This window comes from Rousettus aegyptiacus, unplaced genomic scaffold, assembly GCF_014176215.1.
Source record: "Rousettus aegyptiacus isolate mRouAeg1 unplaced genomic scaffold, mRouAeg1.p scaffold_m13_p_3, whole genome shotgun sequence".
NCBI classification, from domain to species: domain Eukaryota; kingdom Metazoa; phylum Chordata; class Mammalia; order Chiroptera; family Pteropodidae; genus Rousettus; species Rousettus aegyptiacus.
The window spans coordinates 23,219,710-23,233,935 of NW_023416306.1; the positions used below are offsets into that span (position 1 = coordinate 23,219,710).

At 40.2% G+C, this 14,226-nt stretch overlaps 1 protein-coding gene across 7 annotated transcripts in view; it reads left to right on the forward strand.

Moving 5' to 3' along the window:
- The first annotated feature begins 1,327 nt into the window (after positions 1-1,327).
- Positions 1,328-14,226, forward strand: part of ABCA1 (ATP binding cassette subfamily A member 1) — a 118,036-nt gene continuing 105,137 nt past the window's right edge. For 3 of the 7 annotated variants that reach the window (XM_016156075.2, XM_016156082.2, XM_016156079.2), the window contains exon 1: positions 1,328-1,470. The gene's annotated coding sequence lies outside the window, so the exon portion shown is untranslated. The other 4 variants (XM_016156076.2, XM_016156077.2, XM_016156081.2 and 1 more) reach the window with 4 other exon arrangements.

The window sequence follows — 14,226 nt, forward strand, 5'->3', positions numbered from 1 at the left end:
AGAAGGCTTGGCTCTTGCCCTCCTCAAAATCCATCTCTTCCTAAAGGTGAGCAGTCCACAGTGCAAAGGGGCCATGCCACCAGAGTTCCCTACCCTAAGGCTACTAAGTGCACTTTCCAAGGTCGGCATGGGCTTCCTCATTGAGCCTGTCCCGAGTGTTGACACAACCACTGGCTTATGCATCTGGGCTCAAGTTGTGGCCTTAACTGTATGCATGGAGGGAGCTCGTGCAGCTGGAGGTACACATGCACACAGTGGATGTTCTTCTGGAATATGATAAGGCTGCAGGTGGGAAGAGAAGGGATCTGGGGGCAGGCTCTCCCACTCCACATTCTTGTCAAAACTCAGATCAAACTGTGAGGAGTCTGAATATGAACTTGCCCTTCTGAGTTGCTTCCAAGGAATCTTTGTCAAGGTAGGAGACATTCATTTTATAGTTTGTTGGCTTGTTTTATGACTTAAATATTTAAACTTTAAGGGCGCATTTGAAATCTTGCCTCTGTCCCTCAAATGTTATGGCAGCCTTGCTCCTGTCTGTCCAAGCCAAAGTCAGAGGAAGAAGTTGGAGATAAGGAATGGTTATATAATTTTACACGACTGCGACTCTCTAGCATACTTTGAAAACCTATAGGAGCCAAAATAACAAGCCTTGTGTATTTAATAACGGGGACGCTGACCAATACAGTGAAAATATTAAAAGGGAGTTAGTCCACATCGTTCTGTTATTTGCAGCTTCCCTCCACTCCCAGTTTAAGAAGAGGAGCAAAAACGCTTTTCATTGGTCCTCGCAGGCAGGGAATCCCAAAGGCAATAAGTTGCCTATTGAATACCAGAGTCGGTTTCTGGTGGAAAACAGAAACAGCCAATTATCCAGAGGACGGTCCACCTTCCCCCACGCCCAAGGCCTGTGAAAAGAAAGAGTGAAAGGTTGGTGTCCGGAGGGTTTTCAGCCTCACGTTCTCTCTCCCTCCAATCTCAAAAACTGAGTAAACTAACAAAGGAAAAGAAGAAAAAATTCTCAAAGTTCGAGTTTAGAGGAAGCGATTTCCACCAGTGCCGTCAGCCGCCTGGAACGTAGCAGAGACAGTCTCCCGCGCAGTCCCAAGCCCCCCATTTCCTGCTTGTCCTAGGCTGCCAGGCGCTGACACAGGACTGGGCGATACCAGCAGCACCTCGCCACTTCCCACTCTTCTCCTGCAGCCCTGCGGGGGTCTGCAGGACGTCGCCCATTTAAGGGGCGGGGCGCAGCTCCACGTGCTTTCTGCTGAGTGACTGAACTACAAAAACAGAGGCCGGGCAAGGGGGCGGGGAAGGAGGGAGAAAGAACAGGCTTTGACCGATAGTAACCCCTGCGCTGTGCTCAGCCGAATCTATAAAAGGAACTAGTCGCGGCAAAAGCCGGGTAATTCCGAGGGAGAGCGAGAGGGGCCGGGGCTAGCCGAGCCAACACTTCTCTCTACCCCGGCGCAGGTGAGCAGGGAAGGGGGCGCCGCAGGACCAGCGCCACCGGAGGCAATTTCTCTGGGCGCTTTGCTCCTTTTTCTTTCTTTTCTCCCCCCGCCTCCCAATTTGTTTTGTTTTCTCCTCTTCTCCGGAAGGGGTCTGCAAGGGGTGGGGAAAAGAGACGCAAACACAGAAGTGGAAAACAGGTAAGAGGCTCTCTCGTGGCTTAGGCGTTATTGTTTTGTTTCGGGGCCGAGAAGGCTTTGGGAAGGTCTAGATTTCGGGACTTTAGTCCGAACCCCCAGATCTCCAACTCTTGCAGCGCAAATGGTGCGGGGGTGGTATAAATGTGGGGAGGACCTCCTAGGAGAGCTCCGGCGACTCAAAGACGCGGCGCAGCTGGGCTCGGGGCTCGCTCTTCGGTGGAGCCCGGAGAGCATCTTTGCGCGTGGAGAGCCGGGCGCAATACCTAGGGCTCGGTGGGTTGGGGGGCTCCCGGTCATTTGGGGGCGCTGCTGCCGTAGTGAGGGGAGTGGCAAATCCTGCACCGAGCGCTTCCCTTTGTTTGGAAGAGCCTTAGATGTCTAGAAACTTCTCTGGCTAAGGGTCGGCCGGCGCCCACCCGGATGAATGCCAGCGCTTAGTTCTCCGTTCTTAAGAAGCTGGTCTGAGTTGGACTCTGACCTGAGGATCCCCGTGCGCCCCCGGACTGGACAGTGCGTTCTTATACCCAAAGAAGTCGACCAGGAGGTGTCCCACACGGGGTCTGTAGCGCTGTTGCTCCGTTGAGGCTTCAGGGGCTTTGTTTGCCTTGGATGTCCTGCCTACGGTCTCAGTGCGCTCACCCAAGCTGATGTCCCTGGCGCGCGGTAGGGACAAATTTTGTTCCTTTTAAAAACAGAAGACTTACAGAGAAGGAGAGTCTGCAGAAACCTAGAGCAGAGAGGTGCCTATTCTTCCGCTCCTCCACCCCGCATCATCCTTTTGCAGCTTTTCTCTTGGGGCAGCCTCAGGCTGGGCACGGATGGCGAGATGGTGCAGAGGAATGACCGAGAGTAACCCCGGCAGGCGGTGCAGAACTCAGAGCTCCGCCGCGGGGCTCGGCTCCGAGGTGGGGGTGGGGAGGGCTGGGCGCGGGCTGCCTGTGGCCCCGGGGGTCTGGCCTGCAGCGCCTCCTGGCCGAGTGTCTTGGGAATCAGTCCCGAGACCAGAGTGGGGCAGGGCTCTGCAAAGCATTGTCTCTCTCGTCAGGAAGGAAACCTGGGTGATCAGGCGAAAGCCCGTCTGGTTGTTTTTTATTAGAATGTTTCCTGACTCCCAGATCTTTGCTAAATTAGAAGGTTCTTGGGTCGTGGGCCAGTGCCAGGGCTTTCGTGTAGGTGCCATTTTTTTTTTTCAGCACTTATTAGAAAGAAGGAAATAAACAAAATGAAAAAAGGGAGAGAGCAAAGAGTCAGAAAGAAGCTTCTGGCACTGAAAGTAATTGACTCTGTCTTTCGCATCATTGATACTACTATCAGCTTTTAAAACCCAAGACTTTTTAGTGACACCTCACAAAATGAGTGGGTGGTATATACATTCCTATAATAGAACACTAGTTTGATATTTAAAAAAAACTTCCTTGGTTATGAAAATCAGCAAGTCACTTTCTAGAGGCGGACCCTCACCCTCCACACCCAAGGAATACCTCGCAAAATTTTCCAAATTCAAAAGTGGAGTTTTACCAATTCTTCGAACAGTAATAATGGAATCCAAACCTAAGTTTTGATCTATTCTGGCAAAACTTAAATTTCAACTGAGGAAAGTACTTAATTTCTCATCTCCCCTTTTATTTCAGCCCATTTTTCTAATGCCATAAAAATAATGGAAGCTTTCTGTTAATACCATTCTCTAGAGACACTTCTCCCAAATCAAAGAAAATGTGAAAGCATGGAGAATGTTCTGGAGTAGAACTTCTTCAGATAATATAATTAAATTTTCAAGTACAAAGTATCCATTTTTACATGTTCCCCAGACTCTCCTATAAACCATTAAAATAATTCACCATAGGGAGAGTTTGGAAAACAGTGGATACTTAGAGCAAATTAGTATCTACTTGAGAAAAATCAGTAGAAACAGAGTGACCAGCATTAGTGATGACCATGGTTCATGTAAGAGATAAGAATTGGTACTGTAGTCAGAGCAATTCACAAGCTCCCTTGCAAGGATAAGCCTGGTCCAGAATGACTTATCTGATTGTGAAGGAGACACCTGTGATACTTGTGTCTCCCCTCCAGCTGAGCATTCCCAATCTTAACCCTTATAAGTATTTTGATTTACATCCAAATAGAGGCCTGTAATGGATGCTGGACATATTTTGACTTCAGGAATATTTATAGGTCATGTGAGACAACGATTAGTTTAGGGTCGGAGAAAGGTGATTGGGGTTTGGTTGTTTTAAACCTCTGCTCTAGAAGTCTCTGTGCTTACATTATTAATAATTAATGAAACCAAATGAAACTCAGTGATACAGCTTTTTATTATCTTTTATAGTATTTACCTTATATGGAGAGAAGTTGGAATGTTTTTCCAGCTAAATTTTTTTTTTTTTAGGGATCTCTCTTCCCATAAAACAAGTTGCTAATACGATTATTTGTAGTGATCACAAATTGTTAATATCTTCGTGATTTCAGTTTTTAGCTCCTAAAATAGTTAAGTGGACATTGCTTTAGACTCTTACGAACTTTTTGGATGTCTAGAAAATACCAATATGTGTGATTTTTGCATTTCTAAAATACTCTCAAATCCAAATATATTTTTATTTACTAACTGGATACTGAAGAAATAATGCAAGTATAATGCTCCTATGGCCAATTACTCCAGAATCAAATTTTAAATAAGCTTTCTGAAAATTTGTTTTATTTAATTCTTCCGGCAGAGGGCCTACACTAAAAATTGAGACCTTCTTATCTACATGTGGAAATATCCATAAATGCCAAAGTTATTACAATGTTTATTTAATAGACACTATTAAATAGCACAGTGTGCCAAGTACTATTCCAAATGCTTTTCAAATACTAATTTTACCTTTACAGCAAACCTATTTATTATTCCTATTTTGTAGATTAAGAAACTGAGAGGTTAACTAATTTGTCCCCCGCCATACATCTTGGAAGTGGTAGAACTAAGATTTGAACCTAGCCAGTGAGCTCCAGTGTACTTGAACTCCCACACTAACCAGTGAGGTGGTGCAGTTACAGATGCTGGGAACAGAGGACTTTCCGCGGATGCTTACTGTGTTCTGGTACGTTCATCTACTAAGTCCTTATCAGAATTAACAGCTTGTGTCATATTTCCCTTATTGCTGTAAGTGGGTCAGCTAAATTCTCTTTTGCTTGTTGGGGCATTGGTTGTGTCATGAAAAGAACGGACAATAAGATTTACTCAATTCTCTAATTCTTGACTTGAGTTAAAATGAAAAACGTACTATTGTTTCAGTCAGATATTTGTGAATAGGTCTGTGACCTCAAAATATTTTTCTGTGCAATACACAGAAAATGGAACAACAGAGTGTTTGGCTGTAAAGGTATAAGGAACAAAAGAAAACGGGAAGATAACTGTTAGTTTAATTGTCAATCCTAACTTTGGTGAAGTTTTAAAAAGCTGATTATAGTACAGTATGATTCCTGCCTGTTTTATCCTTAATTATATTTTGGATCTTTTGAAATAAGCTGTTTCTCTGTTACCGCCATTTTTGTATAGGAACCAAATGCCTAGCCTTTGCTTAGGCATTTTTCTCTGAAAGAAAATACGGTTTTAAAGTCTGCTTTATAAAAGTGAAATAGAATGGGAAACTGTTTTTCTTATTAAGTGGTATAGCAAGTTAGAGATAAACTCTTAGAAAACATTTCTTGGTAAAAACAGTTACATTTATTGTTGATTTACTGTGTGCTGGATATTTTTTGAGCATTTTACGTGTAATGATTCGGTTCATTCTCATGAGAACCACATGAGGTAGATACTGTTATTATTTTCCTTTTATAGCTGGGGCAGCTGAGGTATAGACAGGTAAAGTTGCACGATCATGGAGTTTGTAAGTAGTGGAGCTGAGGTTGCATCCCAGGTAGTTTGGTTTCCATGAATTTACCAATATCAGGGCAAAGACTTTGTCAAAATACCAAAGTTTTGACATTTGAAATACTAGCAAGAGACAAAGAGTGATTCTCCCTTTTCTTTTGGATATTTTCATCTAAAAATAGTTCTTTGGATACATAACCAGCATACATGCTGTTAGAGAGGTGCGTTTTAGAAATATTGGAAGCCAGAGAATTAAAATTTCATATTTAAAATTGTTTTCAGATAGACCTTTCGGTTACTGTGCATTCTTTTGAGACCGATACACTGTATTAAAGCAAAGAGCTTTTACCCTGACAATGAACGAAGCCCCATGAGACTTGGAAAGTGAACTTTGAAATTCTGACTTCTTACTTTTTGAAAATCTAAGGCATTTAAGGCATTATTTAAGTGCCATCCTTCTCATAGACCCTTGTGGATTCACTCCCCCTTGCCAAGATAGAGTTTAAAATTAATTATCCCCTTCTTTTTCACTCTCATAAGATTGGATCATAGCACTATTCCTGCTATGTCTTTAATTGTGTTTCTTGATGTAGTTAAGATTTGTCTTCCTTTTGAGTGTATGCTTTTCCAGGAGGAGGTCTTTCATTCATTCTCCCTAGTCCTTAATTCAACCCCCTCGTTATGGCATATGGAAAGGGTTCAATAAATGCTGACTGTGTTAACGAGAATGAGAAACTAGTGTCGTTTCTTATTCTAAAAGGTGACTTAAAATGATGGGATAATCATAGAAAAACATTAGACATAGAATTATATGAAAAATAACTATAGTTAAGGTTAGGTTTTTGATTGAGAAATTTTAGTATGCACTTAAATTATCTAGGCCAGCTAACTTTTTGCAGAACAATTCTAATTCTATTGTTTCATTTCTCTTTTTGAGGCAGCTGTGATTTGAAAAAATTTTATAGTCTGACATTTTACATTCAAGTACTTTGATTTGGAAAATAATCTATTTTTAAAATAAGAATGAGATAATTCACTAAGTAATTTAGAATTTAAATAGTTTTTAAAAACCAAAATAACCTTTCATGCACAGGAGCAATTCTGTTACTCATTGTGTGTGTGTGTGTGTTTAAAATTCTGCAACATATTCTATGCCAAATCCAACTTTCAAGAAGTATTTCGAAGTCAAAGCATTTTATCTGGCTAGTCTTGAAGTCAAGATGTTTTATTATAACTGGTATTTATTATGGGACATTGCTAAGGATAATTTCATATATATGTAAACCCAATCAGTGGTTATTATTTATTAAAAGAGGATTTTTTTACTGCCTTGAGAATATGATAAAAGCTATGGATTCTGTCCAACAAAAATATAGAAAAGCATGTAAACTCCAAAATTTAGATATAATTACATATAACTACAATTATATATATAATTGTATTTTGAATATAATTCTAGAAACCCACTAAGGAGCCTTGTGACCTTAGGCAAGTCATTTGACTTTTCTGAGATGTAGATTCTTGGTTCATAAAATGAAAGAGGCTAAAGTACTTGACTTTATAAGATCCCTTCGAGCTATTACGCCCTCTAATTGTAGGTCTGTATTTAGGAAAAAGGGTGATCTTTTGGAGCCTCTTAAAGCTATGTCTTGAGAGACCTTAGTATAACAGATGATGTGGATTTTGAGAGGTAGGAGGTAAACACCTAGGGGATGTATAAGAGTGTTCCTGATGAGAGTAATAAGGGAAGAAAGGATGATGCAGGAGAGGAAGAAGAAAAGGAAGTTGCCGAAAGTGCCTATTTATCTGCATTAGGTGGATAAAGCCTTAAATAATAGAGCCAGAAGGACATTCTTATCTGAAATGCAAAGGAAGGAGGATTTAGTTCAGTTCAATAAATTTCAGTAGAGAAATCATGATGTAGTGAAACATAGTGAGACATTGTCCTCATCTCCGACCCACTATTTGGAGAATCTCTCTGAAATAAAATATTTATTTGAACTCTCCATCCTGGATATCACCATTTTGGGTATAGATTTTGCTTCTTATGTTGCAGTCCTGTAAAGCCAGTATGCGATAAAAAGGAAAGCTAACTGACCCTAAGACTCATTCATCTTCCAAGAAAGGAATGCCTATGCCCCTCTTAGAGAATTGGAAGAACCTTATAAGGATATTTCTGAATACCTTGAAAGACTCTCCTTGGGGGTAGGTGGGCAAAAACAAAGCTTTCTAAAGTATTGCCATGAATTTATTTCAGAAATCATAATAGATTAGGACTGGAAGGAAGAAGGTAGAAGAAGGAGCAAGAAGTTTCAGGACTGGGGGCATGGGAGAGGAAAGGAGCTGTTAAGAGGTCGTTTGGGTTTCATATCCTCATTTACACTTGCTCTGCAAAATTCCTGTAGGATGCCAGGTTGGGAATAATTGTTTTTGCCAAGAATCAAATCAAGCTTATTTTCTTTAAGCAGCAAGTCCCCAAGAGTATAGCAGTTTGAAATTGATTCCATCTCATATTTTGATGATCCAAGTTTGACATAAAGGGAACATTGATGGAAGGAGCAGCTTTCTTTGGAAAGGCAAAAAGTGAAGACTCAGATTACTGAGTTTAGACTGACCTGTAGACCCTTCTCCACATCCAGAGGCAGGGCCTTGGGATTGAGGTAGCAGTTTATCTTAGCTGGGTGAGGTGTGATCTCTGGTACTGGAATAGGGAGGGAAGAAGACATAATTTTACATATATACATATAAATTACGTATGTAAATTAGATGAGTTAATATATAAAAAATACCATTAAACCAAAATTCATTTGTTCAGCAAATATTTTCAAACATCATATAAAGTATACTAGGTACTGAACAAATGTGAAAAGACTAGACTGAGGATCTGCCATCATAATGCTCTTTACCTAGACATTCAAGATTCTTTAAAATAAGACTGACTTTTTTTGACAACTTTGTCCCAGATTATAAAAGGCATACACAAAGAAACTATACCTGGTTTTCTCTAGTGATCAGCATGTTGTATAGCTTAGTAACTCTTTGTTACCTGAATCTCCCTCTACAGGTTTTCCTCATTTTTCTGACTTCTACTACTTTAAGAACACCTTCTTGCTATTTTTTGGCTCCTCTTTGTTCTGGGAACTCACATCTATCTTTTGTAGTTGCTTTTGTTTGCACTGTACCCTCTACTCATATTCCTCACTGACTGAAATTGTACCCATTGATCATGGGTAGATGAGAGCACGGTGCGGGTTAGGTCTCCCCTCCATTACCTCAGTAAACCTTCACTGTAACCCTGAGATAGGCAGCATACAGGCCACTCAAGTTATTTAAATTGACACACATTTTTGTAATCATCAATATATTAAAAAAAATTAACGTCATATTGGTCTTCTAAATTGAAAATCAGTATCAATGGTCTCAAATAGAAGGTAATTAAAAAGTAATTAAAATAAATCATTATTTTTTAAAGTCTGTATAATAAAATTGCTTTCCTAGGTGCTAGCTGACCGCAGCTTGCTCTCACTTTGTTAAAAAGGGAAATTAGCCTATATTAAAAGAGGTGTTGAAGAGAAGACCAAAAAAAGAGAAAACTTTCTTTTTCATATAATAAAATTTTTATAAAGACCAAAGAAGTGCTGAAAAAAAATTTTCTCATTATGTGATTCATTGTTTAATACTGTGCCTGTCCGTCTCCTAAAATCTTCTAAGTACTGCTTAAATTTATCTTGTATAGCTCTCCTGCATTTGGGGAAACACTAAAGTGGACCTGTTTTTCAGATGGTGTACCTGATACAGAGAGAAGTTAAGTAACTTGTTCGTGGTTTACAAATCTCATTATTGCTAGAGCCAGAGATTCGAACTCAGGTCTGATACCCACACTCCAGGCAGTTTCTTTTTTCTTCTTTTTAAATAATTTTTTTCATTTTTCAGTTATAGTTGGCATACAATATTATATTTGTTTCAGGTTTACTACATAGTGATTTATTCATTTATGTATCTTCTGAGGTGATCACCCTGATAAATCTAGTACCCGTCCGACATCATACATAGTTATTGTAATATTATTGACTATATTCCTTATGCTATGCTTTACATCCCCATGACTGTTTTGTAATTGCCAATTTGTTCTTTTAATCCCTTCCTCTTTTCTACCCCTCCCCCCCAACTTCCCTCCCCTCTCTGGGAAGTTTTCTTAGACTCAGAAGGTTATTGCAGCCCTTTCATCATGAAGACTTATTTTCTGTTCTGTGGCTCAAAGTGGTAGAATGGCTTGCCTGAATTCACTCCCCAGCTGTCATTAACTGGAAATCGATATCTTGGCCTCTTGCCTCTTGAATCCAGGCTTCTCACTATTATACTAGAATTTTGGGTAATATTTACAGTGTTCTTTTAGGAGAGAAAAAAAGAAATGTGTCTGTAAGTCTATCCTGATCAACTTTTAAAATGGACACCGAATCCTTGATTACTGGACTGGCCTCATTATTTATTCTTTCTCTTGGTCCAGTTTGAATCTTCATGGGTTTTTCAACTGGATTTTTTTTTTTTTTGTCTCTCAAATAAGAATTACTCTTTGGCGATAGGTTCAAATTAGAAGAATATCTCTACAGAAGTCCTGAAGGGTCTTTCCTAGGAACTGTTTCTTTTATGCAAAGGTACAAAACCCTGTGCAAATTTTGGCCAGTTAAGATTGCAATTCAAGGCAAGGTTCTTCTTTTTTTTTTTTTTTTTTTAAACTGTAACAATTGTGTTAATTGTGGTAAGAATCTTGAGTTCAAGATAAAGCCTTTGGTTGGTCAAGTAGCATTTGTTCAGTGGTCCTTCCTGTTGCAGAATTTGCAAATGGGAATGAGTTGCCATTTTCCAGTTTTCAACTCTAGTCACATTGCACGTGATCGCAGTGTGGTTTTCTCCTCTGCCGAGAAAATAGAGGGTTGTCTGACACTTGGGTCAAATGGCCTCCATTAATGGGAGTGGATGCGCCTCTGGGGGTTGCAGAGACCAGCAAGACACTGTCCTGAGCAGAGCTCCATCTGGGGACTCCCTGGTGCTCACTTGATGTAGACAGGCACATGGGCGCTTGGGGGATTGAATTGTTAAATACCATTATAAAACAGTTGAAAAAAGGAGGCTGTTGTGAGTTCCACCCAATAGTTTAGTTTCATCTTTCCTTGAGTACTTTCTAATCCCACACAGAAAATGTCTGATTTGTAAAATTCTTAATGGTAGTAGCACTTTCTAAAATGAATACTCAGAATCATGAGGGAGGTAGATGGGGTACAAGGGGTCAAATATGTGGTAACAGAAAGAAATCTAACCGTGGATGGTGAACACACAATGCAAGATATATATAGGCTTTACTGCTAAATAATATACCTGAAACTTACTGGATGTTGTTAACCAATGTCACCATAATAAAAAAAAAATAACAAAAATAAAATATAAATATCAAATGGAAGTAAAAAAAAAAGAATCATAGTAATATTGGAATAATACGGATCCATTTCCTCTGAACGAATCATTTCAGACCTCAAATAATGGAATTAATGTTGCCAGTATTTAAAAAAAGAGGCTATCATCTTTTGGTTTTTGTTTTTCAGAACCACAAGTATGTCTTTTTAAACTTGTGATTTCATTCCTCTTTCTGCTCTTATTTAGCAAGACAGGAAGCAAAGTGGTTTGTTTTGGTTATCATAAAGAAGGAGTTCAGCTGTGAAGCTGAGAAGGCAGGGCTTAGATCCAGTGCCTCTGTGCCTGCCCTGGAACCCCGACTACATTTTTACCTGGTCCTTGCCAGCCTACAGAAACAGAGGTGTCTGTGACATGACATGTGCCCGCACTGTTTCAAGAGCTGGTTGGTGAAAGAGGATGATCTGAAGAAGGTTGCTGGGTTTGGTCACGTACTATGAGCTAGAACTGGACAAGAGCCTGGAGATTAGATTATTGGTTTTGGCAAGGTAAAGAGAATAAAGTGTTCAGGTAGCACAATTGTATTCAGATGTCAGTATATGCTTCATTAGGTGAGTTCTTGACTTGAGCCTGTGCCTTTAGAGTTCACTGCTGCTCACCAATGCCGACAATTCTGGTATTTGGGGTTGAGGCCCTAGGGGAGAAGCTCTTGTTGGCTGGCATGTTTACAGGGGTTCTGGAGCCTCAGTCTAGCAAATTGCTTGAAGCCGATGAAAATGAAGGTCTCCCCAACAAATTAGAGAGCCTTTGAAGAACACCGGATTAAATGCACTCCTGCCTGAACGGGTGTTTCTTTGAAAATAGCTGGAAATTTTGTCATGGTTTTAGCCTATCCGAACCTTTGCTTTCAATGAAATTTCTGATCTGTTACTGTAGTGAACCTGTTTTTAACTATTTTTTTCCCTGTTTTATCCTCCCCCCCCCCCCCCCCCCCCCCCCCGTTCCTGAGGTCTGACTTTAGCGGACCTCATTCCACAAATATTGATGGAGCACCGGGTCATCCTGGGCGCTGGGCTCAGAGTGGAAGAAAATAACACGTGAAGACACATTCGCTTGCTGCACATAACTTATAATTTAGCGGGGAACACCTGATAAGTTGGTACACTGGAGAAGATTGTAGGGAGAGCTAAAAAGATGGAGGAGTGAATTCTAAGGACCAGATAGGTAATTGACCTAGAGGCTGGAGGAAGTGGCGTGGAGAGGAAAACTGAGCCAGGTGCTGAATGGAGACTTGAAGGAAGGTGGCAGTGTGCCTGTGTGGGAAACGGGAACTGACTGCTGTGAGTGTGGAGAGCATAGTACTGTTGTGCTGCAATCAAGTCTAAGACCCACGGAGCCAATTGAGATGAATTGTGAGCCTTTATTAGCCAGCGGGCAACTGACTCTACCACGCAGGGTTAGAGGAGATCAGTCCCGAGCTTCCAGAGAAAGTAGCTTATAAAGCCTAAAACCACATCAAACAAGCAAGCAGATTTACAGAAACAGAAGTTGGCCATTAGCATATCTTTGCACAGGACATCTCCTAGAACTACACCCTGGTTAAATCGGCAGATTGCAGAAGCAGAAGTTGGCCATTTGAAAATTTTCCACCTTTAACAGTATAAGTGTGTGGTGGGGACCCCTATAAAGGGGTTTTATGGTAAAACAATGCCAGAAGTGGCACCAGAATACCAGGGTCACCCTTTCACATCTCTCACTGAGCTGGGCACTGGAGAAACTCCATTTGTTCTGGAAAGGCCTTTGGGAGAAATGGGACCTTCTGTGCCCTACCCTTGATGAATGCTTTACTCTGTGAAGTCAGAAGCACCTGTCATAATAACTACCATTTACTGGATACCTACTTTGTTCTGGGAACAGGCAACATGTTTTATATGCCTTACTAGCTCTATTTTATGGAAAGGGTACAGGGGTTCATAGTCCCTAGGGTCCCAGAGCTGCTGAGTAAAAGTCAGGGTTCAAACCCAGTTTGCTCTGATTCTAGAACCTTCTTATTTTTTACTGGGCCAGTTAATTCAAGAAAATAAAGAGTTAAGGATGTTCGGGGGTGTTTGCCACATAATAGTACAGGCCCAAAGGAAGGTGAAGGCAGTGAAGGGATTTGGGTTTGTCTGTCCCTCAAATCCTTGGAGCACTTTTATAAAAATAAGCCCTTTAGTCTGGGAAAGGTTGAACGTCTGAAGATGTTGACCCCTCAGAGATGTAAGCCAAACAGACTGTTTTTGCTGATACAGTTACTAAGCCTTTTATCCTAAAATTCTCTTGGACAAAAACCATCCTACAACCACAGAGAACGTTTCCCAGTTAAGTTTTTCTGCAAATAAAGGACTGTTCATGGAGGCTTGTTTACTTGTGTGTCTATAGCTCAGGGTGTTTATAACTTCAATAGTTCTTTCCCAGCAGGTCTTCTTATTTTGGCATTATGATCATGATTGAAATTTTTTGATTTTTTTCGTTTTTTTCTGTGACAGGTTGATTTCTTTTCTAGGCAAAAAGGTCTTTTTTTCCCCTGTATTCTATGTACCCCCAACCAGGAAAAAAGCAAATAATCGTATTGTTTGATGAAGTCTTCCTTTGAAGGTTGCTTTCTCTTTGTTTAGCGGAAATCAGCATGGGAAGAAGGGCAGTCTCTAACATTTTGTTAGAATTTCTCCATAATTCTATAGCGATGAAACAAGAATGGTTACAGGACAGATTTGTTTTCAGAAACCCTGGCTCTTGATAGTTTTAGAAGTCCTGAGACTGCTTAGATGGGGGGAATTGGAATGTTGAGAGTGATAAATAGGATCTTTGGTCATTCTAATAATCAGTGACATGATAGAAATAGAATTAAATCTTTTGAGTCTTCTTTTAAATAGAATTGTTGACAGCATGAGAAATTATGCTTCTTAAAGGCCAGTTACAGATTTATACAGTATTCATAGATCTCTTCTGACTTTTCAGCTTTTCATTTCATAGCCCTCATTTTGAAAATTAGCTAGTAGAAAACAGTTTTGTCCAGGAAATCAAATATGTATTCTGGGGCAAAAGAAGAGTATGCAATTACTTATAAACTTATTGCTATTAATAACCAAGTAAAAATGATGTACTTGGTAATTTCAAAAAAGTTCTTCCAAGTTATAAACTGTTAGACTTGATAAAATTCACAGGATCTATATTATTTAACTGGGTAGTATGATAGCAGAGCCTCTTTTAGAATGGTAGAATTCTCCTAGAATGATAGAATGGCTAATTTTATTCTTGGAGGTCTTCACAACATTT